This window comes from Chiloscyllium plagiosum, unplaced genomic scaffold (genome assembly GCF_037043375.1).
Source record: "Chiloscyllium plagiosum isolate Xiang-an unplaced genomic scaffold, Cpla_swu_hap1 HiC_scaffold_36, whole genome shotgun sequence".
In the NCBI taxonomy this organism is placed as follows: Eukaryota; Metazoa; Chordata; class Chondrichthyes; order Orectolobiformes; family Hemiscylliidae; genus Chiloscyllium; species Chiloscyllium plagiosum.
Genome location: NW_028270174.1, coordinates 28,688,887 through 28,716,268, shown reverse-complemented (window position 1 = coordinate 28,716,268; position 27,382 = coordinate 28,688,887). Strand labels below are relative to the sequence as shown.

General features: G+C 41.9%; 2 long non-coding RNA genes across 2 annotated transcripts in view; one reads left to right on the top strand and one right to left on the bottom strand.

Moving 5' to 3' along the window:
- The window catches only part of LOC148139918 (uncharacterized), a 182,856-nt gene that overhangs the window by 25,704 nt on the left and 129,770 nt on the right, over positions 1–27,382 (top strand). The window contains exon 3 of the long non-coding RNA XR_015753236.1: positions 15,335–15,435. This is a non-coding gene — a long non-coding RNA (uncharacterized LOC148139918). The remainder of the gene's footprint in view (positions 1–15,334; positions 15,436–27,382) is intronic.
- On the bottom strand, positions 11,976–21,116 carry LOC148139919 (uncharacterized). Its single transcript, XR_015753237.1, has 3 exons — positions 20,958–21,116; positions 15,309–15,405; positions 11,976–12,325 (listed from the first exon to the last, which is right to left on the bottom strand). It is a non-coding gene; the product is annotated as an uncharacterized LOC148139919 (long non-coding RNA).

The following is a 27,382-nucleotide window of genomic DNA, read 5'->3' as shown; positions in this document are numbered from 1 at the left end:
ATCTACATACAACTCATTCCAGAGCCTCTTGTAATATGGTGCTGGTACTAACAGTCAGGGGAAATGCAAGGGGTGTGTAGAGTGATACAACCTTTCATTTTAATTCCCTCCCTCCCTATTACTGAGCCTTTGTTCCGGCCTTTCTTATAATTGCACCGAGATGTGGAACTTGTCCCCAGTGAGTAATCACAGGCATCCTGCCACTGTGTGGTACGGCACAACGTGGCCCTGTGCCATTTCAATTCATATTTTAGAATTTTTATCTCAGAACTGGGAAGACAATTAGTAGATTCTGCAATCCTTGTATTCCAATTGTTTAATTCCACACACTAATTGAACAGCTGCTGACTAACATTTCTTGTTCCTTTGAGATGAGGAAGCTATTATCCTGTCATAAAAGCAGGCATTCAGTGCCTTCTATAATATCGGTCCTGACACATCAGGTGTACCACTTAATTCGAAATAATTCCTCACTTCAGTACCTTAACACTTTATCGGTAATAAAGGTGATAGTTCATTAAGATCCTGTGTAAAACCATCATTTCCAAATATGTTTTCTTTCTAAGATGTGAGATCACGTTAGCCACAAATAATTAAAAACTGATTGACCGAAATCCCCATTCCATAGTTCAAAACAAATAATCATAATATTTGGTACTACCAAGGTTTTTTAGATTAGATTACTTACAGTGTGGAAACGGGCCCTTCGGCCCAACAAATCCACACTGACCCTCTGAAGAGCAATCCACCCAGACCCATTCACTCCTGACTAATGCACCTAACACTCCAGGCAATTTAGCATGTCCAATTCACCTGACCTGCACACCTTTGGACTGTGGGAGGAAACCAGAGCACCCGAAGGAAACCCACGCAGACATGGGGAGAATGTACAAACTCCATACAGACAGTTGCTTGAGGTGGGAATTGAACCTGGGTCCTTGGCGCTGTGAGGCCACTGTGCTAACCACTGAGCCACCGTGCCACCCCCAATATTTCCTTAAACATGCTCATGCCACAGAATTGACCAAAATGCAGGGCTGCTGTGTTATCATTTATGTTTTATAAATATTGTGATATGTTCACTTCATCTTCAGAAGTGCAGCTAGCTAACATGGAAACAGACCCTCTGGTCCAACTCGTCCATGCTGACCAGATATTCTAAATTAATCTAGTCTGATTTGCCAGCATTTGGTCAGTATCCCTCTAAACCTTTCCTGTTCATATACCCATCCAGATGCCTTTTAACTGTTGTAATTATACCAGCTTCCATCACTTTCTCTGGCATCTCATTCCATACATGCACCATCTGCTGCATGAAAAAGTTGCCCCTTAGGTCCCTTTTAAATCTTTCCCCCTCTCCTTTCAGCTCGTACGTTAATGGATGGGAAAAAGAGATTACAGTTCATTGATGGGAGCAGATTTTCTGCGATGGATTTACAGATCAAAACTATTTCATTAGGAACATTAACATTCCATGCATTGTAATTGTATAGTATGTAGATTCTTCTTTTTAAAAATATCAGCATATCTGTAGGAGTGATTAATGTCTCTTTGAAATCTCTTGGCTCTCGTTCTATTTGCAGTAAGGAGTTATTGAAGGTTTTTGGAATCTGAAAGAAAATCCCAAGTTATACTGTCCTTGATTTTTGTTATGCTGGCTCTGGTAAATCAAGCAGCCAATATGTTTTGAAAGGAAGTGCCGATGTGGGGACTTGAGCTGATGTGAATAGAAGAAACTGTACTAGTTGAAAGATACTTCAGCCTGGCACAATTAAGACCAGTTGTTTTCTCTAGCCTAAATCAGGCACTATGTCTGAGAGTAGATCAATACTGCATTTTTGTAATCAATTTGTTCAGACATCGGTATAATGTGCTCGGGCAATTTCTTTGCAAAATCACCTTCAAGCTAACCTCAAAATAAAATGCGATAGCAACTGGGTAGATGTCTGATCAGATTGATTAGAAAATGTCTCCAAGCTGACTGTATTTATTTCAGTCTCTTCTTCTTTTTGAATATGGGGGGAATAAGGAGAAAACTCTGGAGTGTGAAATAAAGTTGTTGCAGAAGAAATGTCAGATTCATGTTGGTAATAGGATGGATATTGTATGGTAGTGGCTGTAATCACAGATATTCTGACTAATTGAAAAGCATCCTGTTGTTGTTGTTCAACTTTTTTCCCACATTAAAAGTAGGAGAGCATTTTCCTAAAATGCTTAATCTTTGGGTGTTTAAAGGTTCTTATGATGTTACAAGACAAATAATTGGTGTCATTTGGCAGTGGCAAATATTGTACCTGAGCTCAAGATCTCAAAGTTTGTTACATATGACAATTCAGGTTAATAAGGAAGGCGTTGCTTCTGTACCCTCATGGTCTGTGACTCAGAAGTGTGGGAATGTTAACACTGATTCATGACACAAAAATACCATTCCCATTTCAACTCAATATTGACTCAGTATAAAAAAATCTCAGAGCGTGTCTATTTTTCTTCTTTTTCTAAACTGCAAGTACCATAATAAGGAATGGCTGTTTGGCACATGTAAGTTGCTGTGTTACACATTTCTGGGAGGTCTAAAGTGGAAGTATTCCACTTGGCAGAATAAAATAGATGTGCATATTTGATATGTGCTCCTGGTAGTATTGGTTGCAATTATACGCTCCTCCAGATGTGTATTGGGAGGCTGTGGGTATGAAATCGGATGCTGTAGTGCCTGCCTCTTACCTGTCATTTAAAATGGATGCTTAATGGTCTGGACCATTTAGTGGCGTTCTATTTTTGCCAAGGCATTTTAACAGATGGCCCCAAGGAAATGAGATGAAGCAGTGTGATCTGGTACAATAGACATTAGTAGAAGCTTTGATACATTTGTGGGTGGATGATTGAGAGATCCCACACAGACCTCCAGAGGCTTCTTAGAAGGAGCCTATTGCATAATGTTTCAATGTGACTGTCACCCTGATGGTTACCAGGATAGGATGCCACCACTCCTTCAGATCACATGTTCCATTCCAGCAGTAGGTATAGTAATGGGTCCAGTGACATCCTCATCCTGCACCAATATTGTCCCCAACTCATTTGGAGGAAATAGCATCCAGGGTAAAAGATTCTGGCTCTCTTGAATGTCCTTCACATCCTGAGGTGTGCTTCTGCTGCAACCTCTTTATTTGGAGACTATTTAGCATTCACTGGAGGCAGCCGCTGTATTTGTTTTCCTCCTACAGTTTCCTGTACTACCATTACAATGCAGCAGCAGATAAAGTCACCATAGACACAGAGGACCATAGGGCTGTTCTTGCATTAGAAAAGGAACTTAGACAAGGGGAGAGATTGAGAAGGAGGGACTTTTCACAGTGACCTCAACTGATACAGGAATTGAACCCGTGCTGCTGGTATTGCTTTACCTCACAAACCAGCTATCCAGCCAACAGAACTAACTGACCCCCAGTGACTCCTGCTGTGGCTGCATCCATTAATCATGCTTGTAATGTGTGGAGAGTAGAAAAAACAGAACATTTCCATGGTAATTTGGGCTCTGAGCACTCACCCCTTTTAAACGATGCTTTATACAGTGGGAATTCTGACAAGGAGAGAACTGGAAAGACTGATCTTGACCTTATTCCAATGAAAGCAGCTCCAATGATGTGGCAGAGGTAGTAAGAGAGTGTAAGCACTGTCTTAGTACTGAACCTGTCTCTTCCCTGATATCATCCATGGAAGGAACTATTGCTTAAAAGAGCACCTTACATTATGCTTATAGACCAAGTTGAGCGGAATCTGTTCAGTGCCCCTGTGCAGTATCTGAGGTCTTGAATTCACTGTATGCTTTGTGGCCCAAAAGTTGCTTGGGATTACTTCTGCCTTGCAAAGATGTCTAATTGCAATCTGCAAGGACCATTGACATTGTTTGTGAGCAGCATTTGCACCTCTCACTTTTATATGCTGTGTACGTTTACATTGGTAGACAAGCAGGAGGCTGGAAGAACACAACAAGCCAGGCAACATCAGGAGGTGGAGAAGTCAATGTTTTGAGGGATATATCTGAAACGTCAATCACTCCACCTCCCGAAGCTGCCTGGCTTGTTGTGTTCTTCCAACCTCCTGCTTGTCTACTTTGGATTCCAGCATCTGCAGTTTTTTTGACTCTAACTAAGTTTACATTTACATGCACAATGAAATCATTGCAAATGACTTAAGCCTGCAATCTGCAAGTGTAGCATTGATGTAATTGTCCTATGAAAGGCTTGTTGTTCATTTTGAAGAGGAGCCCATGTTTAGCCAGTAACAGACTCAGACTCTGCCCACACAGTGATGCTGGTGTGCTATAAAGTGCAACATTGAAGTGGAAAGCAGCACTGTAAGTGAACTGTGTCATGATGCTGCAGAGGGATTGGCACATGCCAGTTTGTGTTGATGTGGGGTGAGTGAGACTGCTTCCCATGGAATGGGTTTTAATACGATGGTGATGGGTGACCAAGTAGGATGTCAGGAGGAGCAAATAGTGAGCTGCAGTCACCAGGCTCTAACTTGCATGTTGGGAATTTTCAATGTCTAGTTTCTATTTGACAGGCGGTAGAATAGAAGAATCCATATTAATGAGGCAAGATTAAGTAATGAGGCTGATAATAAGCAATGATTCCCGTTAATAGGCTTCTCACTGCTTACTAGCAAAAATCTTGTCTTGATGTCCAGGACTTGATTGGAAAATGTAATTTGTCACTCTTAATGCTGATAAAGGCCTCACTTGACATCCCATGAGATTCTACCAAATTTCAGTCCATAGCCCACATTGTTCAGGGTCCAGAAAGATTTTTCCTATTGTTTCCAGCCTCTATCAGAAATGGACAAGGACTTGTTAGAAGTGAGGCAAGGATACAACCACTGCTTGAATTCCATGATTTGTCTATAAGGACATATAACCTTTCACAAAGCATATCATTCAGTTTAAACTTGGCATTGGGATGAAGCATAGAATCATAGAGTCATACAGCACGGAAACAGACCCTTCGGTCCAACTAGTCCAAACTGACCATAATGCCAAACTAAACTAGTCCCATCTGCCTGCACTTGGCGCATATCCCTCCAAACATTTCCCATCTCAAACCTTTCCCTTCCTGTCTTGCGACTTTATTTTGCCAGTTTGGTACTTGCTGAGAGCTGTTTATCTGTAATATTGTCCAATTCTGATGAAATATCATGGACCTGAAAATTGAGTTTTGTTTCTCTGCTCAGAAACTATTTGATGTGCCGAGTGTTTCCAGCATTTCTGGGACCTATAGACCTACTCAGACTGTAAACATAATAGGAAGAACACTTCAAACTTTATTCCTTTTAAAATACATAAATTAGTTAGAGCTTGGGAGCAAGAAGAGTACAATTGTATTGCTCAGTTTAGTTCTTCTTGCATTTCCCATTCTCCCCACCACCTCCCTTCCCAACCACCCCATCGCCCCCATTGCCCATGCTCACCTCCAGGCAGACAGCCTGGTTAATTTTGTCACATCAGATCAGCTTTATTGCCTTTTGACTTTTTGCGAAAGAAGATTGATGTGATAAAATGTCTTTTGCTTCTTTGGTTCACACAAGGCTAGAATTTTATGGAAGCTGCCAGGCGAGATTTTGACATTTCATCTGAATGACTGGTTAACATTTGCTGCATTGTGGAGCATGAAAACAAGTGCTGTAAAAACAGATTGAGCAGTTCCCAAAATTACATGTAGTTATTTAATTATGGAGGATTTACAATGATTAATTCTTGATAAATGAATAGCTTCTGTTTATCAGATATTTTCATAAAATCTCTACAGTGTGGAAGCAGGCCACGTACTGACCCTCTGAACATCATCCCACTCAGACTACCATATCCCTGTAATGCTGCATTTCCCATGGCTAATCCATCCAGTCTGCACATCCCTGGACACAATTCAGCATGGCCAGTCCATCTAACCTGCATGTCTTTGCACTGTGGGAGGAAACCCACACAGACGCAGGGAGAATCAGCAAATCCCACACGGGAGGTTGCCCGAGGCTGGAATCGACCTCTGGTGTTGCGGGGCAGCAGTGCTAACCACTGAGCCACCGTGTCACCCCAAATATTATTAACTTTTGAAATGAAACAATCCAGTTGAGTAGAAGTTCTCGCAGTGCTGCTGTTGCTTGCACCTCACGGAGACATGTTGTAGTTTGTAGCTGCCTTTCAAGTTCAAAATTTCTCACTGAGGGGTGAGTGTGACATTGTTTGCTAAGGATTCTGGGCACTGGTAAGTTAGTTAGTTCTCCCTAAAGGAGCTGTACTTCATCTGAGCGAATGGAGACAAGACCCCTCATTACTGAGTGGAAAAGAAATGGAGGTCAACAGCAATGATGCTGCTTCTTTACTTCTCCAGCTCCAGGGTTGTATGGACAAATGTTTTGGCACCAGGGTAAGTTCCCACCCCAGCCCCATTATCCTGAATGTGCAACAAGCAGTGTTTCAAACTCTACTCAAGATCCTGTGAATCTGCTAGGAAGAAAGATAAATGAGCAGCTTCAGTTTATCAAATATTTTTCATCGAATCAAAAAAACACCAGCATCCTTGACCAGCCAACTTCCCCAGTATCAAGACAGTGACTACCCTTGATCAGTTATGATGGGCCGGGAACGTCGCCTGCATGACTGACACGATACTCCCGAAGCAGGCTATCTACCCCCAGCTCCGAAATGGAAAGCGAGCTCCAGGTGGACGGAGGAAGCACTTCCGTGATATTGCCTGAGGCTTCGCCGATGAAGTGCAACGTTCCCACCGACACCTGGGAATCACTGGCCCAAGAGTGGCCAAAGTGGAAGAGGAGCATCCAGGAAGGGATTGAGCTCCTTGAGACTTGGCATCGGGATAAAAAAATAGAAGTCGGGCGAAAACAGCGAGTGTAGCGTGCTGCCACACCACCCCTTCCTGAGACCATCTTCTGCCCTGAGTATATCAGAGCCTGCAATAGCCACATTGGTCTGGACAGACACCTGTTGACTCACCCTGAGAATGGAAGACAGATGCACCACCGATAATGATGATTTATTCAAGTGAACCTAAGATGCATCTTATGGTAAAGGTCGCATGACTATAACAATCCAGGGAGAACATTTGTACATGAATATATTTCAATCCAAACACATCGGCTGCCACAGAGAAACTAGCTACATTGTTTATGACGGATTGCAAAACAGACTGCATGCATCAGCTATTGGAGGAATTAGGATTAGTGGTGCTGGAAGAGCACAGCAGTTCAGGCAGCATCCGAGGAGCAGTAAAATCGACGTTTCAGGCAAAAGCCCTTCATCTGGAATAAAGGCAGAGAGCCTGAAGCGTGGAGAGATAAGCTAGAGGAGGGTGGGAGTGGGGAGAAAGTAGCATAGAGTATAATAGGTGAGTGGGGGAGGGGATGAAGGTGATAGGTCAGGGAGGAGGGTGGAGTGGATAGGTGGAAAAGAAGATAGGCAGGGAGGACAAGACATGGGGACAGTGCTGAGCTGGAAGTTTGGAACTAGGGTAAGGTGGGGGAAGGGGAAATGAGGAAACTGTTGAAGTCCACATTGATGCCCTGGGGTTGAAGTGTTCCGAGGCGGAAGATGAGGCGTTCTTCCTCCAGGCATCTGGTGGTGAGGGAGCGGCGGTGAAGGAGGCCCAGGACCTCCATGTCCTCGGCAGAGTGGGAGGGGGAGTTGAAATGTTGGGACACAGGGTGGTGTGGTTGATTGGTGCGGGTGTCCCGGAGATGTTCCCTAAAGCACTCTGCTAGGAGGCGTCCAGTCTCCCCAATGTAGAGGAGACCGCATCGGGAGCAACGGATACAATAAATGATATTGGTGAATGTGCAGGTAAAACGTTGATGGATGTGGAAGGCTCCTTTAGGGCCTTGGATGGAGGTGAGGGAGGAGGTGTTGGCGCAGGTTTTGCAGTTCCTGCGGTGGCAGGGGAAGGTGCCAGGATGGGAGGGTGGATTGTAGAGGGGCGTGGACCTGACCAGGTAGTCACGGAGAGAACGGTCTTTGCGGAAGGTGGGAAGGGGTGGGGAGGGAAATATATCCCTGGTGGTGGGGTCTGTTTGGAGGTGGCGGAAATGTTGGCGGATGATTTGGTTTATGCGAAGGTTGGTAGGGTGGAAGGTGAGCACTAGGGGCGTTCTGTCCTTGTTGCGGTTGGAGGGGTAGGGTCTGAGGGCGCAGGTGCGGGATGTGGATGAGATGCATTGGAGGGCATCTTTAACCACGTGGGAAGGGAAATTGCGGTCTCTAAAGAAGGAGGCCAACTGGTGTATTCTGTGGTGGAACTGGTCCTCCTGGGAGCAGATACGGCAGAGGCAGAGGAATTGGGAATACGGAATGGCATTTTTGCAAGAGGTAGGGTGGGAAGAGGTGTAATCCAGGTAGCTGTGGGAGTCGGTGGGTTTGTAAAAAATGTCAGTGTCAAGTCGGTCCTCATTAATGGAAACGGAGAGGTCCAGGAAGGGGAGAGAGGTGTCAGAGATGGTCCAGGTAAATTTAAGGTCAGGGTGGAATGTGTTGGTGAAGTTGATGAATTGCTCAACCTCCTCGCGGGAGCACGAGGTGGCGCCGATGCAGTCATCAATGTAGCGGAGGAAGAGGTGGGGAGTGGTGCCGGTGTAATTATGGAAGATGGACTGTTCTACGTAGCCAAAAAAGAGACAGGCATAATCACTCATCTTTGTCAAACTCCAGATGCAGAACTTAACACTTTGTGCCATCACTCCAGCTGTCAGTGGTTTCTGGAATGTTCTGGAATAGAACATGCTATTTCCAAGCAATATCTCTGCCTTCATGCAGGAATATAAACCAATAAGGGAATGTTAAATATACAACATGGCATCACGCCACCAGACTGAAACTTCTGTCCATTTGAAACGTTTAACATATAAATATTGATATCATTTTCAAAATAGTTAGTGTCTTCTGTCCCTAAGAGAGTGAAGTAAGGAAGTTAAGGATCAGTGAGGATCTTTGAGCAGGGCTCCAAATGTAGCAAGTACTGATTTATTTTATGAATAGGTATGTCAGCAGCTGCCTTTGCAGTGTTCATCACTGTCAGGCCTGGCTGGGTAACAGATAAGCAGATTGATCCAAGGCCACCCAGGGAAAATAGCCTGGGAAGCCGTCATCAATCACTCCTCTTTTGGAAAACCTCCATGGAAGAGCCCACATCAGTGATCAAGAAAATAAAAACAAACCTCGCAGGAACTTGCAGACACTTCGGGGTGAAGTGTGAAATGTGAGAAAGCTCCATGCTGCACATCAACTCCAATCTGAATATAATCTTGCTGTTAAAAGAAAAATCAATTACAAATACAGGCCTCCCCTGGTTTTGAGGCCCAAAAATCATTAGCCGATGTTGCTAACCTGTCAATTGGAATCCATGGTCAATCCTCTAAGCAGCAAAGTTTGGCACTTGGTGAGATGTTAACTTTTGAATGGATGCACTGACCTCATCGAGATTTTAAAATTTCAACCTTCAATTCAGAATAAAACAGTATGGCTCGAATGAAAGGCCTTTTTATTATTGGGAAGAAGCTTTAGAGCACACCTACTAGATATTCACGATTTCCAGTTTTGCTACTTACTCTAATTAGTACTGGTTTATGTTAAAACTGTCAGAAGAATCATAATTGATTTTACCAGTACGCAGAAGGAATGATGCATTTTACTCTTGTCTGTGGTTTGACAGTCATTTGGATTCCATCGAACTGAAGCTGTTTTGCAACACAGGGCTTTCTTCATGTTTCCAAAATAGCATGATGATTATAGCTGAATATGAGATTCTGTACTTAATTAAAGCCCCAGTGCCCTATCCGTCTTTATATTTGGTATGAATACCTTTATTTGCAGAAACAGGTGTGTATGTGCGTGTGCGAAGCAGCAGATGCACATGGGGCCTCACTCATTGTCATTTCTCTGTAGATTGTTTACTTTCAATCATTTCATGTCGAGCTATTTCTTTTGGGAAACAAATTGGAAAGACCATTTGGAAGTCCATTGGTACCTGTGGCAGTGCAGGGGGTGGGGGGGGGTAGAAAAGACAAAGCAAAACAGAACCATTGGTACAAAGGCTGATGCAAAGCAAGGGCTTAGAAACCTGTGCAAGGGCAGATTTGTGCAAAGTTAAAATGACCCTCTTTGTCTTGTTATTTTTGGAAAAGGGTCCAGTGGTGCTTTTTGTTTATACTTAAGTTCCATATTCACTAATATTAATAACCATGGGAAATTATCACTCCTAATGTCTGGTTGAAATTAAATGTACCCAGGAAAGAAAGAAACTTAACAGCTGGTAAATTACAAATTTGTGAACTTGCTGCTGCAAAAGCAGCTGGTGTTTTTAATCAAACATGGAAGAGTATTTACTTCTGTTCATGTTGCTAAAAGGAAATGACCTTACTTCAACAAGTTGAACGCTAGAAGCTTTTATTATTGTCCTGCTTAGAAAGGAACACATCAATCTAAAAATAAATAAAGTGGTATAAAATGTGTTGTGAGTGTTATTTAGCACAGAGTAGGAATAACAGTTCTGTTAATCACGTGGACTTGTATCAAGCAGCAGGAGCATGAAAATCACCTCCCTTCCCTAAATCATTGTTAGAAATAAGAGGTGAGGGGGTATGGAATAGAGTTCTAATATATCATCCCATTTGGTGTTGCAGGTCAGTTGCCTATTGTAAGTCTGCATTTGAAATCAAAGGTAGTGAAAATTGTTCCATTTATATAAATGGCAGCCAGTGCTAAATGCCAATTTTAAATCCTGGCACTATGCTGAAAACTTTCCTATGTTGTTGAAAGTTTCAGACTCTGGGCCACAGATTGCAGCTTTGGTTGTGTAGGCTTAAGATTCCCAGACGTGGAACCCACACTTGAACAATTTGTGATCATTCTCCATTAACTCAAAATGGGTTTCAATTAATCAGGCAGAGAGGAAGAACAGGGCGAACTATAGATTAAACACCTTGGAGGGAAAATTAGCTCTGAATGTACATGTGCTAGTCAAGTAGAAAGATTGACAAAGGTTAAACAAAATAAGGTACGACAAAAAATGGATATAGCAAGGTAATTAAAGTATAAATTGCCATATATATCAATAACAAGAATATTAGAAACAAAATTGGGAAACTAGAATCATTGATTATATTTAAAAAATCATGACATAACAGCAGCATGTTAAACATCAGTTAGCATTGGCAATTAAATATTCCAGTGCATAAAATGTTCAGGAGGGATTGTGAAGTAAGAAAAAGATAAGGTGTAGCAGCATTAATTAGAAATACCATTATAAGGCTACAGCATCAGAATTTTAATAGAGAAATTATTGAAACAGAATCCTTTTCGATTGAGTTTAGGAACAGCAAAAGATTAATCACATCACTGGGAGTATATTCTAGACTGTTGAACAGTAAAATGAAACTGAGGAAGAAATTTGGAGGGTAATTAGAGAGACACAAGTTAATATTAGCTGTAATTGTACAAATTATTTGAAAATATGGCATGATAAGAAAAATGTGAAATGAGTGAAGAATGTACTTAATGGATTATTTAAAATTTCTCTTGGTCAGCATGTTGCTGGCGAAATAAAGAAGGGGGCACCATTTGACTTTGCCTTAGGTACTGAAGTGGAGTAACTGAACAAGCATTGGCAAGCATTTGGAAAACATTGACCACAATATAAGTAGCTTCAGCATAAAAATTAAAGAAGGAAGATAAGTTCAACATCACAGAATTGGAGTATAGAAGCTGGTAAGTTATAATGAGTGATTCAGGACCTTCTCCAGATTAAGTGGGAGAAAGGTTTACAGGTGGAATTGTACATCATTTATATTTCAATAAAGAAAAAAATGTGTGCACCAAAGCCTGGCTTTCTGTCGATATCTATTGCATCCATCCCTATGACAAAGATCTGGATGTCAATATATTTCCACTCCATGTACCTGATTGAAGGCAGGGGTGTCTTGCAGCATCAACAAGCTTGGCAAATGGTTGCAGATAAGCCCTGAGACTGGCTTTAATGATCTCACTGGTAGCATCAAACTTGCTTTTCCATAGATCAGTAGTCATGCCAGTGCTATGTATAATGACATGGCAGGAATATACTCAGAGGATGGTGCTGTTCTCAGATGTGTGGTCTTCAGTACAGAATGGGATCAAGATGCAATGACCACATGGCAGCATGGTAGGTTGCAGATTACAGTACATCTAATGAGCATCTAATGATTGATTTAGAAGCTTTATAGTGAGAGCTCACTCAGTGTTAATTTTGGAAATTAGCGGTCTTTTTCACTCTTGCCATTCTGGTAGCACCTAAAAGTAACAAAAGATTAAGTTTCAGCATCTATTTTACAAATTGGCACGAATGGAGGCACACTGGTAAAAGGCAATGGGAAGACACACACACATTTTCATACACATACATCCCCATACACGTGCATTCACATTCAGACACATATCTGCATGCACGTGTACACATAAAAATACACACAGACATAGTAAAGATTGATAATAAAATTCTGGCAGTAAAGTTGTTGGCGCAAAAGCATTTTTTTTTTGGTATGGAAGGAGCTTAATGAGCTGTTGAACCATAAAGAACTGGAGATTAAAATGTCTTTGTAGGGGAAAGTATGGTTGATGCAGGGAAGTCTGTATTGCACTCGCCAGATGTGGAAGTGGGGACAAGATCTCCTGTGTGACAGTAGTGTGAACGTCTCATGGCAATTAATGGAATACTGCCAATTCTGGGTGCAGTCTTCCTCTGTGATTTCCGCTATGCGTCTCCATTGTAAGTTGTAGTTTTGCAGCATGGAAAAATATAACCTCCTTCATTGAAATCTTTCATGGAACAAATAGCAGAGTTCCCCCAGACTGACCAAGCTTCCTGAGGTGTGGCTGGCAATATGCCAGTGTATGGATGTCACTTGTCAATCTAGTCAGACATTGGATGAGATTTTGGGAAATTTTATTTAAATAAGGCCCACTGTTAAAATCACCGGGGCCTCCAAGTGACCGAGTTTTCTAGGTGCACTATTAGCCTTATGTGCAATCTACTGTTCCTCAAAGCAATAGTTTCTACCAATGATAGTGATAAATCCTACCAGTCTAGCTACTGGTCTCTTTAAAGGTCACTTCTTCCCTTTATTTTAGCTTCATGCAGGTCTGGATACTTGTTTGATCTGAACAAGTACATTTTTTAGATTAGATTAGATTAGATTACTTACAATGTGGAAACAGGCACTTCGGCCCAACAAGTCCACACCGACCCGTCAAAGCGCAACCCACCCAGACCCATTCCCCTATGTTTACCCCTGCATCTAACACTATGGGCAATTTAGCATGGCCAATTCGCTTAACCTGCACATTTTTGAACTGTGGGAGGAAACTGGAGCACCCGGAGGAAATCCACACAGACACGGGAAGAATGTGCAAACTCCAAACAGTCAGTCGCCTGAGGCGGGAATTGAACCCGGGTCTCTGGCGCTGTGAGGCAGCAGTGCTACGCTGTGAGGCAGCAGTGCTAATGTCAGATGCAACTGTGGGAGAATTAATAGGAATTATGAGTAGAATTCTCCCAGCCCCTGCACGATGCGAGAGCAATGGTCAATCAGTTGGCAAACAATGGTGAAGTATGAAAAAATGAGATTCTTGGTATTGGGAAAATGAAATCTGCTTTGGCATCCAAGGTTTGAATAGTGCAGTGAGAATGTCAATAATGAGCAGTGAGAGGTACAAGTGCATTGTATTACTCTGCAGCATGCTATTCCCCTGTGTGGGGGAGAGAAACATGGTGACAATTCCCACCATGAAAGTCAGGGTGGGTATCTGGCTGCTCCGGCGTGTTGCTTCTCCTCTGGGCCTCCATCTTGGCCAACAGTTCCTGATATTTCAGGGCACCTTTGCAGGGGGTGCCTGCCCAGATGACTAGAGGTTGGCATCAAACACGCACCAGCCTTCTATCATTAACATGGCAAATCTCAGTTTCTCTGAGAATAAAGTTCTTCATTTCGATGCTGCACTTTGAAGGACACTATCATCTTACATTGTAATACTGCTAGGCCACCGTACAAGCATGGTCAGGCATCTGCCTCATCGCATCAGAACAGAGTGAATGCCAGGACTGTTCACTTGCTGTCTTAGGTCTCACCCAGGAGGCACCTATTGGGATCCTCCTCTGCCTTGTGTTGTCTTTATGTGCTCTCTTGCCTTATTGAGAACTTACAAGCACACAGCACTTATGAGTTGCCTTTTCACACAGACAAAATGGCAGGTAATTTGTCCTGGTTTTCAGGAAGGATCAGTCAAAGGAGCAGACTTGTTGCTGTATGGCACTATGCTACAGTAATGTCACACTTTTAGTATGAGCCAGCAGCTTACGCTGCACATTGCATCAGCTTCAACCCAATGGATATGTCTGTAGGTTGAAATAGTCCTCAGGGAAGGCAAGGTGGGCTAGCATCAGTCAGGTGGTCTCACCAAAGTAGTAAAGGGCAGCACCTCATCTCAGTTCTGGAGACTGTACACAGTCGGCCACTCGGGATGGTCAGAGTTAGGGGTCCTGTATCACCACAGTCTGGGGAATGGGCCATGACCAGTCCCTCAGATTCCAGTGCAACCAGCCTGAGCATTAATGTTAGGTCAGTCAGGGCCTGTTCACTTGCCAGTCAGGGCTGTCCTTCCGAATGGGGAGTAGAGCACAGTAAGTCCTGAGGATCTGTTTGTGGAAAGTCAAGGTAGATTATCAGAAGCCAATTTTGTGGATGATAAGTTGGGGAAATCGATTGTGAGGATTGGAGGCAGCTTGCTGGGTTACAGAGAGGACAGTAATTGTGACAATGGAACAATTGAATATGTAAGGGTTGGAGAGGATAATGCATCAGAGGAAAAGCTCAGCAGGTTTAGCAGCATCTGTGAAGAGAAATCAAAATTAACGTTTCAGGTCCAGTGACCCTTCCTCAGAACAGTCCTGATTTGTCTCCATAGATGCTACCAGACCTGCTCAGCTTTTCCAGCAATTTCTGTTTTTATTTTTGATTTACAGCATTCACACCTCTTCTGGTTTTTATATAGTGCATTAGGAGATATGGGTTACTGTGGACGCTATCACCCAGTCACCACAAGACTGGCATTGACAGGGGACAGTGCATCAACGATGAGAGTTCTGATTAGGCTCTGTATCTTCAATGTTGTAGTTGTGGCCAGACAGATCTCACACACATATCTAATGGTAAAAAGTGAACATATATTTACAAATGAGGACATTTATTCACATTGATGTATCATCAGTGTCACTTACCTGTCATTCTTTCTCTTCTACTGTAGTCCCAGGTTCTGCAATGAGGTGGAGCGAGCCTTCCTTGCAAATCATGGAGATCAGAGACATACCACTGTAACTGAAAGTGAGGAAACATCTATGACAGAAGGTGAGAAATGATGGCATGATAATTGTACATTTATGGAGAGGGTAATGGGAAAGTAGCACAAAAATGAATAATGATTCTTTCTTGATTTTTGGGAGATGGAAATTTAGCATCTCTGTCTTCACCAGTAACAGCCAAGATCCTTTAAATGACACCCTTATAACCATCCTGGCTCTTTTGTCTCAATTATTGACTGTACTCTCCTGGAATGAGAAGAAGAAGATTGACTGAAATGAAAGTGGGTGGCATAGCAGAGTAAAAAGTGATGAAGTGTCTCAGGTGAATGAGGAGGCAGTGCAAATGTCATGCAGGACAAGTGGATTGTAGATTGTGGTGGATGACAATGGGTGAGTCATAGAGTCGTAGAGATGTATAGCACAGAAAATGTCCCTTCAGCTCATTGAGTCAGCGCCAGTCACAACTGCCCCCGACTATTCTAATCCTATTTTCCATCACTTGGACTGACTGAAGGTGCAGTCTGTAATAGTGAGAGTGGCAGAACATCAGACTTGATGGAGGATGGGTTGAAAAGCAGAGACACAGTATGTGTGAGGTAGCAGAGAGAAGACAGTGGCACTTATTAGATTAGATTAGATTACTTACAGTGTGGAAACAGGCCCTTCGGCCCAACAAGTCCACACCGACCCGCCGAAGCGCAACCCACCCATACTCCTACATTTACCCCTTACCTAACACTACGGGCAATTTAGCATGGCCAATTCACCTGACCTGCACATCTTTGGACTGTGGGAGGAAACCGGAGCACCCGGAGGAAACCCACGCAGACACGGGGAGAATGTGCAAACTCCACACAGTCAGTCGCCTGAGGCGGGAATTGAACCCAGGTCTCTGGCGCTGTGAGGCAGCAGTGCTAACCACTTATGTTGTCATTGACCTTCTTCCTGCACTGTTTGGCATTTTGTTGGACAATGAATACTGAGTTGGGTTGGAAGGTTGGTAGCATCTGTTGCCATGGCTGTTTGTGGCAATTCTGTGTGAAGAGATTGTCCCCTTCTCTGCACCACTCCATCCAACAGACCTCCAGGTCCCTGTCTGCAAAGCAGGGCAACAACTTCTGGGGCGAATATCTCTAACTGCGCAGGCTGGGTGCACAATTTACCTTCTCATTATGGTGCCAACACCAGGGATTGTGGGATATCTGGAAGTGGTGAGGACTTGGTGAGGAAGTGATGAATAGAAGAATCAAGCTAGCATTGGACAAAACAGGCACCATATGGTCTGGTGCCTGGTTAATGAGGTGAGTTTGGAATCATAGTGTGAGAAAACGTGCTAGGCTTTGAGGAGACAAAACCTCGATGAAATGTAACAAAAATGACACCACCCTATTTCTGGTGAGATTCAGCCCTCAGTGTGCTACAGGATGAGCTCACTATAGTCAAAGCTACTTATCAGGAAACTAACAGCAGTTCATTTTATACCCAACCCCATTTTAATTTCCACTAATGGCAATGGACATCCAAACAGGTATGACTTAGAAGAAATGGCTGACTATTCCTGTTAGTGTCACTGATGTGGGTTTTCCACAAAAGTCACTACAAGAAAAATTCATAGGCACATCACAGGCCAACAAACCAATTACAGACCAATTATCCTAATGAGACAGGCGGGGAATATTTTGTTTGGATAACTGAGAGTTCAGATAACAGACTATTCGGATAATAGATAACATTTTTACAGGACCTTGAGATCTTGTTTGGATAATCTAAAATGCGGATAACTGATGTTTGGATAATCGAGGTTGTTCTATACAAAAGAAACAGCGGTTTATTCTTGGGAAAAAAAACTACTTCCCATTTCTTTGAATATCATCACTGAATTTGTGATGATTATTTTGTAAATGAAAAGAATCCCAGGGTACTGTGAAAGGCAAAACGTATTGTTTAAAAATAGTGTAGAAAATGATGATGTACACAGATGCACTAAGGATAGGACTCTTTTTAGCGAAGATCACATCAACTGACTGATCTTTCATCCTTGGACCAGAAGATCTAGGCTGCCCCACAGCAGTTCCAGCCACAGGGCAGTGCCAAAGGCTTTGGCATACTTTATCTGAGCCAGTGTCAGTGAAATGACATATGCTGTTGGAACATACACAAGTTAAAACGATAAATAATAAAACCTATTGCATTAAATGAACAACACAGCCATTTTCTAAACTGCCTTTTGTTGTGGCAATATAGGTTTCGCTACTGATAAAGTGATGTTGTGGTGTGTATGTAACAAGAAAGGACAATAATGATACACTTAAAAGAAAAGAATGAAGTAAACAGAAGTTGCATCAAAAGCCCTCTTATTCTCAGCTTTTGTGTCAAATTTATTTCTGCAGGTAACAAAATTGGGTGGCATGGTGGCTCAGTAGTTAGCACTGCTGCCTAACAGCACCAGGGACCTGGGTTCAATTGCTGCATTGGGTGACTGTCTGTGTGGAGTTTGCACATTCTCCCTGTGTCTGTGTGGGATTTCCTCCTGCAATCCAAAAGATGTGCTGGCCAAGCGAATTGGCCATGCTAGATTGCCCATAGTGTTAGTCAGGGGTAAATATATGGTAGGGGAATGGGTCTGGGTGGGTTACTCTTTGGATGGTCGGTGTGGACTTGATGGGCCGAAGGGCCTGTCTCCATACTGTAGGGAATCTAATCAGTAGGTGAACAGTCTTTCTTTATTTGTTCATGGAATGTGGGTGTCACTGGCGGGGCCAGCATTTATCCCTAATTTCCCAGAAGGTCTGGAGTTACATATAAGCCAGACCAGTTAAGGATGGCAGATTTCCTTCTCTAAACGACACTAATGAGTGAGAGAGGTTTTGACAGCAATCAACTGTGGTTACATGGTAACCATTACATCAGCTTTTCAAAAAAAACTTAGAAATTGTTGTACTTAACTGATTTCATAAGCTCTTTGCAACTTAACTGCTAACTACCTTTGGAGAATAGCTTATGCAGTAGTGAAGAAATATGAAGTATTCCTTGAATATATCAGTCTTGAATTGTCATAGTGATGATCCCATTTTCCTGCTCTAACAGTTTGCTGAAACCTCTGTGGAATTTAAGGAACTCAATATATAAAGTATGTTTGTATGTGTAAGGTTGTGTTTGAGCTTTGGAGAAAATCTGGAGTGGACTTGTGTGTGAAGAATATAGCCTGCTACCTTGTGCAAATTGTCCCAATGAGTATATTAAGAATGTTGATTCTTGATTACTTTCTCACACTGGAACTGATATCGAAGTGCAGAAATTCAGTCAACATTTGTTTTAGGGGAATTAATCTCCAACACAACCACAAGCTGGACCGGTTACAGTGAATGAGGCACTGTAGTTGATGAAGCAAACAAAAACAGAAATTGCTGGAGAAACTCAGCAGGTCTGGCCACACCCGTGGAGAAAAAGCAAATTTGATGTTGTTAAATTTAACTTCTTGAGTTTCTCCAGCAATTTCTGTTTTTTTTGTTGCTTCAGATCTCAAGCATCTGCAGTACTTTGTTTTATTTTTCTGTGTGTTGATAACGTACACTAATGAGACAAGGATTGAAACAATCAAGGTCAATAGGTAGCTGCTCCCTGTTTTTCAGACACTTTCAGTAGCTTTTGACACTTAAGATAATGGGAGGAATTGAATGCTAGATTCACAGCAGAAAGTATTTGGGGGAGCTCCAGCCAGGGTTGAAGAGCAATTAATTGACAGCCCTACAGGCTAACGTATGGATTTGCAAGAAACTGACAGGTCAAGTTTCACAATCCTGAGCTTGTTGCAGAAAAGAGAACCAGATTATCCAGTCATGTAGAATGTAATACGTAGTCAGTAGGCCTTGATCTTAACTGCAGTAATTTAGAACTGGTCTGATTATGGCCAAGCATGTCCTGAAAGAAAATAAAGTGAGTCATTCTCACATTAGCCAAAGGATGCAGTGTGATTAATTGTTTTTTTCATTTAAAGAGAATAGTTATGGAAGAAATTTAGGAAATCTAGAATTGATCCAATGGTTAGATGTATATATTCTGCAAAAGGGACTCTTTTCTTGATTTTTACCTCAATCTCACCTCACCAATGTCTTCAATTCCATGAGAAGTACATATGTCAAAATTACAATATGCAGTTCATTTAAGAATGGGGTATCATTTCTACATCTTTGGGTTATGGCATTGTAAGATGAGGCTATTATGGGCAAAGTCCTGGCCAAAAATGGCAAAAACATACACAAACCTTGTGAAAAATGGACATCTAAATGTACCTGGTCCAACCTGAAATGTGGTATAGGTAGAAGGTTCTTAATTTCAAGCATCAGAAAATTATTTTCATTTGTAAATGAATGCTTTTTCGCAGCAGCATTAGTAACATTTAGATAGCAGCCTTAACATGGAAAACTGAAGTACTTTATAAGTGGTGCTGAAATGATTAAAAATGTGAAAATTGTGCTATGGCAGCAAGTAAAGTGCTGTGTCCTAAAGGTTTCCAATATTAATATTTCCCAATACATAAAATTCTGAAAATACTTAGCAGATCAGGCAGTAATTGTAAAGAAAGAAACAGAATTGATTTTAACTCGCTCAAAATGCATTCACTTTTCTCAAGTTGAAATTGCCCATGTTTCAAGGTGATGACCCTTCACCAGAAATTGAATAAGCTAGAGATGTGATAGTCTTTAAATAGTACAGAGGCAGAAACTGGAGGATGTGAGGAAAGAAGGATAGTGAAGAAGGCGTTTGGTATGCTTGCCTTTATTGGTCAGTGCATTGAGTATTGGAGTTGGGAGGTCATGTTGCAACTGTACAGAACATTGGTTAGGCCACTTTTGAACTACTGTGTGCAATTCTGATCTCCCTGCTAAAAGAAGGATGTTGTGAAACCTGAAAGGGTTCAGAAAAGATTTACAAAGATGTTGCCAAGATTGGAGAGTTTGTGCTTTAGCAAGAGTCTGAATAGGTTGGAGCTATTTTCCCTGGAGTGTCAGAGGCTGAGGGGTGATCTTATAGAGGTTTGTAAAATCTCAGGCCATGGATAGAGTAAATAATCAAGCTCTTTTCTCTGGGATGGGTTGGAGGGTGGAGGGGAGTCCAAAACTAGAGGGCATAGGTTTAAGGTGAGAAGGGGAAAGATTTAAACGGGACCGAAGGGACAACTTTTTTCATACGTGCATGCATGGATGGTGCGTGCATGGAATGAGTTGCCAGAGGAAGTGGTGGAGGCTGGTACAATTACAACATGTAAAAGGCATCTGAAGGCTGTTTCTGTGCTGCATATCTTCAGGACTCAGTGACTGTACAAAAAAAAAGGTGTGGCATGTGATAGAGAGAAGGGCAGGAGACGATCAAATAAAAAAAGGAGATAATGGTGAAAATGTAAGGTAACGGCACAAGCAAAAGAACCAAAGATGGGTCTAGATGACTAATAAGAGAATTCTTATCACGGCCACTGTCTGAAATAAATGAAGAGTTATGATTTAAAATTGTTAACTCAATGATGAGTCCTGAAGACTGTGAAGAGCCTAAACAAAAACAGCACCTCACCATGCCATCCCTTTTATTCGTTCCTCACGTCTTCCTTTCTCTGAAAGTTTATCCACTGATCATTTCCTTTTCGTTGCCCACACCACTTCATTGAATTCTTCTCGGTTAGTTGCCAGCAAGCCTTTCCTTCATATCCTTTTCTGTCCAAATTATAGCTTCAGGTCTGTGTTAGGGTAAATGAGGTATCATTGCCTGATGCTGTCTTTGGCATGGATTTGCCTGCGGCTGTTGGCATTCTCAGGGAGAGCCACTAGGAATGCTTCAAATCTCTGGGCATCTGGAAACACTGCTATTGCTGCTGCTGCTGTATTTTCAGAATAGATAAATAGTAAATATTTAGTGGAATTGAACATGTTGACAGATGTATGAACAGAACTGACTCAAGTGCTTTCCCTCAGTGGAGCAAATGCCATTTAAAGTTGCTAACTGGCTTTTAAAGCCTGCAGCATCAGGGTTGCTCTCTTTTGGGAACACAAATTCTAATAGATATCCCTCCTCACAATGTCCTTGTTTATTAGCTGGTGTTGTGAATTTCATCATAGCCAACAACACATATCCCTGGCCAGTGCAATTCCCACATGCTCTTGCTGTGAGTCCACTTGGAGACAAAGAGAAACTTCTTCAGCCAGTGGGTGGTGAATCTATGAAATTCTTTGCCACAGAAGGTTGTGGAGGCCAGGTCATTGAGTGTATTTAAGACTGGGTTAGATAGGTTCTTGTGTATCAAGGGGATTAGCGATTATGGGGAGAAAGCGGGAGAATGGGATTGAGAAACTTATCAGCCATGATTGAATGGCGGAGGAGACTTGATGGGCTGAATGGCCTAATTTCTGCTCCTATGTCTTATGGTCTTATCTGCTTTCAAACTCTGAAGAGTCAGAAATAAGAACAAATTATACTTGGAAATGCTGGAAATGGTCTGAACTTGTCATATATATCTGAAAGTGGATCTCCAGTTCAGACCAGTAGTGTAATTTCCAGGTTTTAATTGCACAACTAGACTGTGTATTTAAGAATTCTTTTATATTTCCCGATAGGCTGAATTAACAATGGTAGGCAAATTGGAATTTAAAATGGACAACAGATCACAGGCTGCCTGGACAACAGATCACAGGCTGCCTGAGGTCTGCTTGACTAGTTTTTCAAGCAGATTTCTGAAATGGGAAGAAATGGCAGAATTCCCCTGAAAAGAGGCAGAACCTTTATTGAAAATGTCTGGCATGGGTTTCCAGTTACCAACATGCAAAAATGGGCTTCTAATGGACAATTTCTGCTTGGTTCAGTTGTGTGGTCAGTAAATTTGGAAACAAAAAGTAGTTTGGAGTTGCACCAGGTCTCTCAAGTGCTGAAAATAATCTGAACAATACCTTTATGTAAATCTGACTGACAGGGTCTGAGGGAGATGGGCTGAAAGGCTTATTTTCTCACATTCTCAAACTTTGTTACTCACTTAAAATTCATGTGACAATTTAATTGCTTCAAGAGATGTATTGTATTTTTTTTTTATGAAGACATTGAGACAGAAGTACCGAGCAGTCAGTTCCAAGCAATAAAGTAAACAGCTTCTGAGGCCTTGAGATTTTTTTATAGTTGGAACAATATTAGCAGCATGAAGGGGTCAAGCTCCACAGAACCAGGATTTTAATTTAACTTTCAGTAGCTATTGGGGTTTGGAAGTTGCCATACATCTCTCTCTGTACAGCAAAATGCTTGAGTTCTGCCTCTCTCCCTCAGAGATTTCTCTTGATGTTCTTGTCTCACATGCAATTCTCCATTTCAGGAGAAAATCTATTTTACTGAATTTGCCCTTGCCAAGAGTTCCTTTATGGAATGTAACTATATTGCTATTTTGTGGTTAAATAATCTATTATTCTGTTAAGTTATTCCAATTTTTCTTTCTTTTGTTTGTGTTTTAACTATAGTGTAAAAATAAAGTGTGTTTTGCTGCAAGCCTAGTTTTTGAACAATCGAATTACATCCTGAACACAATGCCTTACACTTGCCTTTAAAAAAATAAGAGAAAGTTGGGGCCTAGGCTCTCTTCGCGATATATTTTAAGGGATTTAGTCTGTTCCCTAACATTCAAAACTGCAAACGTGGAGGTCAATTCAAACACAGAACAATTTATTCCAATTATAGGTAAAGTACTGAGTGTCTTTATTCAGCATGAAGCCGAATGAATGAAAGTCAAAGTGTGCCAATCAAGGTTGGCATATCATGGTATCGTCAGGAAACTGCTTAGCCATGGCGAAAAATATATAGTTCAACTTGACGTGATAAATTAACAATAGCTTTATGATGACACATGTAAGACACCTTTCCTCCAAACAAAAAGCATATATAATTCACTAATTCCTGGTGCTGAGATCGAGCTTTCAAATTTAATGAAACCTTTGTGCAAAATATGCTTTTTTTAAAAATCGCTGTTTCTTAATTCAAGGTTGCACATGCTCAGGGATTTCCCTTAAGTATGTAAAATGGAGATGATGGAGAGCAGGGACTGAGCCCAGGATTAATTGAGACTGCCTCTTTGTCCACAAAAAATTTTCTTTATCCGACATCTTTTTTGCTCATATAATTACTTTAATTTCTGGTTTGCTCCTATGCAACTAACTCCCACTGGTAATTTGCAGATGTTTGTAATTAGTAGCTGCCTTGAGAAATTATTTATGTTAGCAGATGAGTGACCAAGGACTGTGATTATAAATTAACCCTAGAATTATCAACAACCAGCCTTGTCGTGTCATTTCTGTCTGAGAATTGCTGTTTTGACTTTAACCTCATTGTGTGCATTGAGACTCCTAAAGCGACACGAAGATCTGCTTTTTTGCCAATGTGTTGGTACCAAAAAACTTGCTGCTCTTGTTTTTTGGGTTCTGGTTTTGAAATAACACAGACAACACAAAGTGTTTAAATACTCCTTCCAGATAAATGTCAGGCATACATTTAGATTTAATAAATTGAATAAGTCCAGTTATATAGAACATAGAGCATAGAATATAGAACATAGAACAGTATAGCAGTACAGTACAGGAACAGGCTCTTTGGCTCACATATCCGGGCTAACTGTGGTACCATTCTAAACTCATCCCATCTGCTTGCATAAAGTCTGTATCCCTCCCTGTTCAGTATCTGTCGAAATGCTTCTTAAATGTTGCCATTGTATTTGCTTCTACCACTTCCCCTGTAACACATTCCAGGCACCTACTATCCTCTGTGTCAAAAAAAATTGTCTCCCACATCTCCTTTAAACTTTCCTCCTCTCACCTTAAATCTATGTCCCCTAGTGTTTGACATTTCTACCATGGGAAAGAGACTCTTGAAGAGCCACCCTCTCATGCCTCTCATAATTTGTTATACTTCTATCAGGTCATATCTTTAGCGAAGACAATCCAAGTTTGTCCAAACTGTCCTTATAGCTAATATGCTCCAATGCAGGGCACCATCCTGGTAAACCTCTTTTGCAATCTTTCTAAAACCTCCACATCGTCCTTGTAGTGTGGTGACCAGAACTGCACACAATACTCCAACTGTGGCCTAACTGAAGTCTTATACAGTTACAACATGACATTCCAACTTGACCGATGGAGGAAGCTCGTTGTACCCTCTCTCTACACCGTATCCATTTGTTTTGGAACTTTCACGGTGCTATGGACTTGCACCCCAAAATGCCTCTGTATGTCAATGCTCCTAAGGGTCCTGCCATTTACTGTCTACTTTCCTCTGCATTTGACTTCCCAAAATGCATCACCTCACACTTATGCGGATTAAGCTTCATCTATTATTTCTCTGCCCAACTTTCCAATGGATCTATATCCTGTGCTGTATCCTTGACCACCTTCCTCACTATCCACAACTCCACCAATTTTCGTGTTGTCTTCAAATTTACTAATCATTTTCATTCAAATCATTTATATATTTAGAGGTCCAAGCACTGACCTTTGTGAAAAAACCTCCAGTCAGAAAAGCTCGTCTGCAACTATCCTCTATGAGCAAGCCAATGTTGTATTTAACTTACCAGTTCATCATGGATCCCAAGTGACTGAATCTTCCAGATCAGCCGAGCATAAGGGACTTTGTCAAATGCATTAGTAAAGTCTATGTAGACAACATTCACTCTCCTACCTTCTTCAATCATCTTTACCAATTCCTCAATAAGCTCAGTCAAATTTTGAGACACGACCTCCCCCACGCAAAGCTGTACTGATTATCCCTAATAAGTCCATTCTTTTCTAAATACGAATTAACCCTAAGAACCTTCTCCAATAATTTCCCTGCCATTGATGTAAGGCTCACCAGCCTATAATTTCCTGGATTATCCTTTCTTGAACAAAGGAACAATGTTGGCTATTCTCCAGTCTTCTGGATACAAAGATTTCTGTCAAAGCCTCAGCAATCTTCGTCCTTCCCTCCATTATTATCCAGGGATAGGTCCCATCACTTGAGGACTTATCTAGCTTAATGTTTTTCAAGACACCCATCACCACCTCCTGGTTAATATCAACTTTCCCTCTCCAATCTTACCATCATCCATGTCCTTCTCCTTGGTGAATACTAATGAGAAATATTCATGAAGGACCTCACCCCCTTTCTCTGTTTGATGTATAAATTCCTTCTTTTGCCCTTGAATGGACCTAGCCTTTCCCTGCCTATCTTCTTGCTTCGAAATAGAGCATAGAACATAGAACATTACAGAGCAGTACAGGCCCTTCGGCCCTCAATGTTTTGCCATCCTGTGAAACAATCTGAAGCCCATCTGACCTCCACTATTCCATTCTCTTCCATATACCTATCCAATGACCATTTAAATGCCCTTAAATTTGGCAAGTCTACAACTGTTGCGGGCAGTGCACTTCAAGCCCCTATTACACTCTGAGTAAAGAACCTACCTCTGACATCTGTCCTATATCTATCACCTCTCAATTTAAAGCTATGTCCCCTCGTGTTAGCCATCGCCATCTGAGGAAAAAGGCTCTCACTGTCCACCCTATCTAACCTGCTGATTATCTTGTATGTCCCAATTAAGTCAGCTCTCAACCTTCTTCTCTCTAACAAAAACAGCCTCAAGTCGCTCAACCTTTCCTCGTCAGACCTTCCTTCCATATCAGGCAGAGTGCCTGAAGGGTGGAGAGAAAGGTGGGTGCCCTTCAGGCATTCTGCCTGTATTCCTGATGAAGGGCTTTTGCCCGAAACGTCGATTTTACTGCTCCTTGGATGCTGCCTGAACTGCTGTGCTTTTCCAGCACCACTAATCGAGAATCTGGTTTCCAGCATCTGCAGTCATTGTTTTTACCCTTCCCTCCATATCAGGCAACATTCTAGTAAATCTCTGAACCTTCCCCGAAGCTTCCATATCCTTCCTATAATGCAGTGACCAGAACTGTACGCAATATTCCAAGTGCGGCCGCACCAGAGTCTTGTACAGCTGCAGCATGACTTCATGGTCCTGAAACTCAATCCCTCTATGAATAAAAGCTAACATACTGTATGCCTTCTTAACAACCCTATCAACCTGGGTGGCAACTTTCAAGGATCTATGTACGTAGACACCGAGAACTCTCTGCTCTTCTGCACTTTCAAGAATCTTACCATTAGTCCAGTACTCTGCATTCTTGTTGCTCTTTCCGAAGGGAATCACCTCACACTTTTCTGCATTAAACTCCATTTGGGACCTCTCAGCCCAGTTCAACAGCTTATCAATGTCCTTTTGTAACCTACAACATCCTTCGTCACTATCCACAAGTTTACCGACCTTAGTGTCATCCTCACATTTACTGTCCAATCCTTCTATGCCCTGATCCAGGTCATTTATATAAATGACAAAAAGCAGTGGATGCAAAACAGATCCTTGCAGTACACCACTAGTAAATGAACTTCAGGATGAATACTTCCCATCAACCACCACCCACTGTCTTCTTTTAGTTTGCCAATTTCTGGTCCATTCTGTGAAATCACCCTCAATCCCATGCCTCCTTTTTTGCGCAATAGCCTACCATGGGGAACCTCATCAAACACCCTACTGAAATTCATATACACCACATCAACTACTTTCCCTCATCCACTTGTTTGGTCACCTTGTCAAAGAACTCAGTAAGGTTTGTGAGGCACTACCTATCCTTCACAAAACAGTGTTGGCTATCCCTAGTCAAATTATTCCTTTCTAGATGATTATAAATCCTATCTCTTATAACCCTTTCCAACATGTTACCCACAACTGAAGTAAGGCTCACTGGTCTATAATTACTGGGTTGTCTCTACTCCACTTCTTGAACAAGGAAACAACATTTGCTATCCTCCAGTCTTCTGGCACTACTCCTGTAGACAATGACGACGTAAAGATCAAAGCCAAAGATTCTGCAATCCCCTCCCTGGCTTCCCAGAGAAGCCTAGGATAAATTCCATCTGGCCCAGGGGACTTATCTATT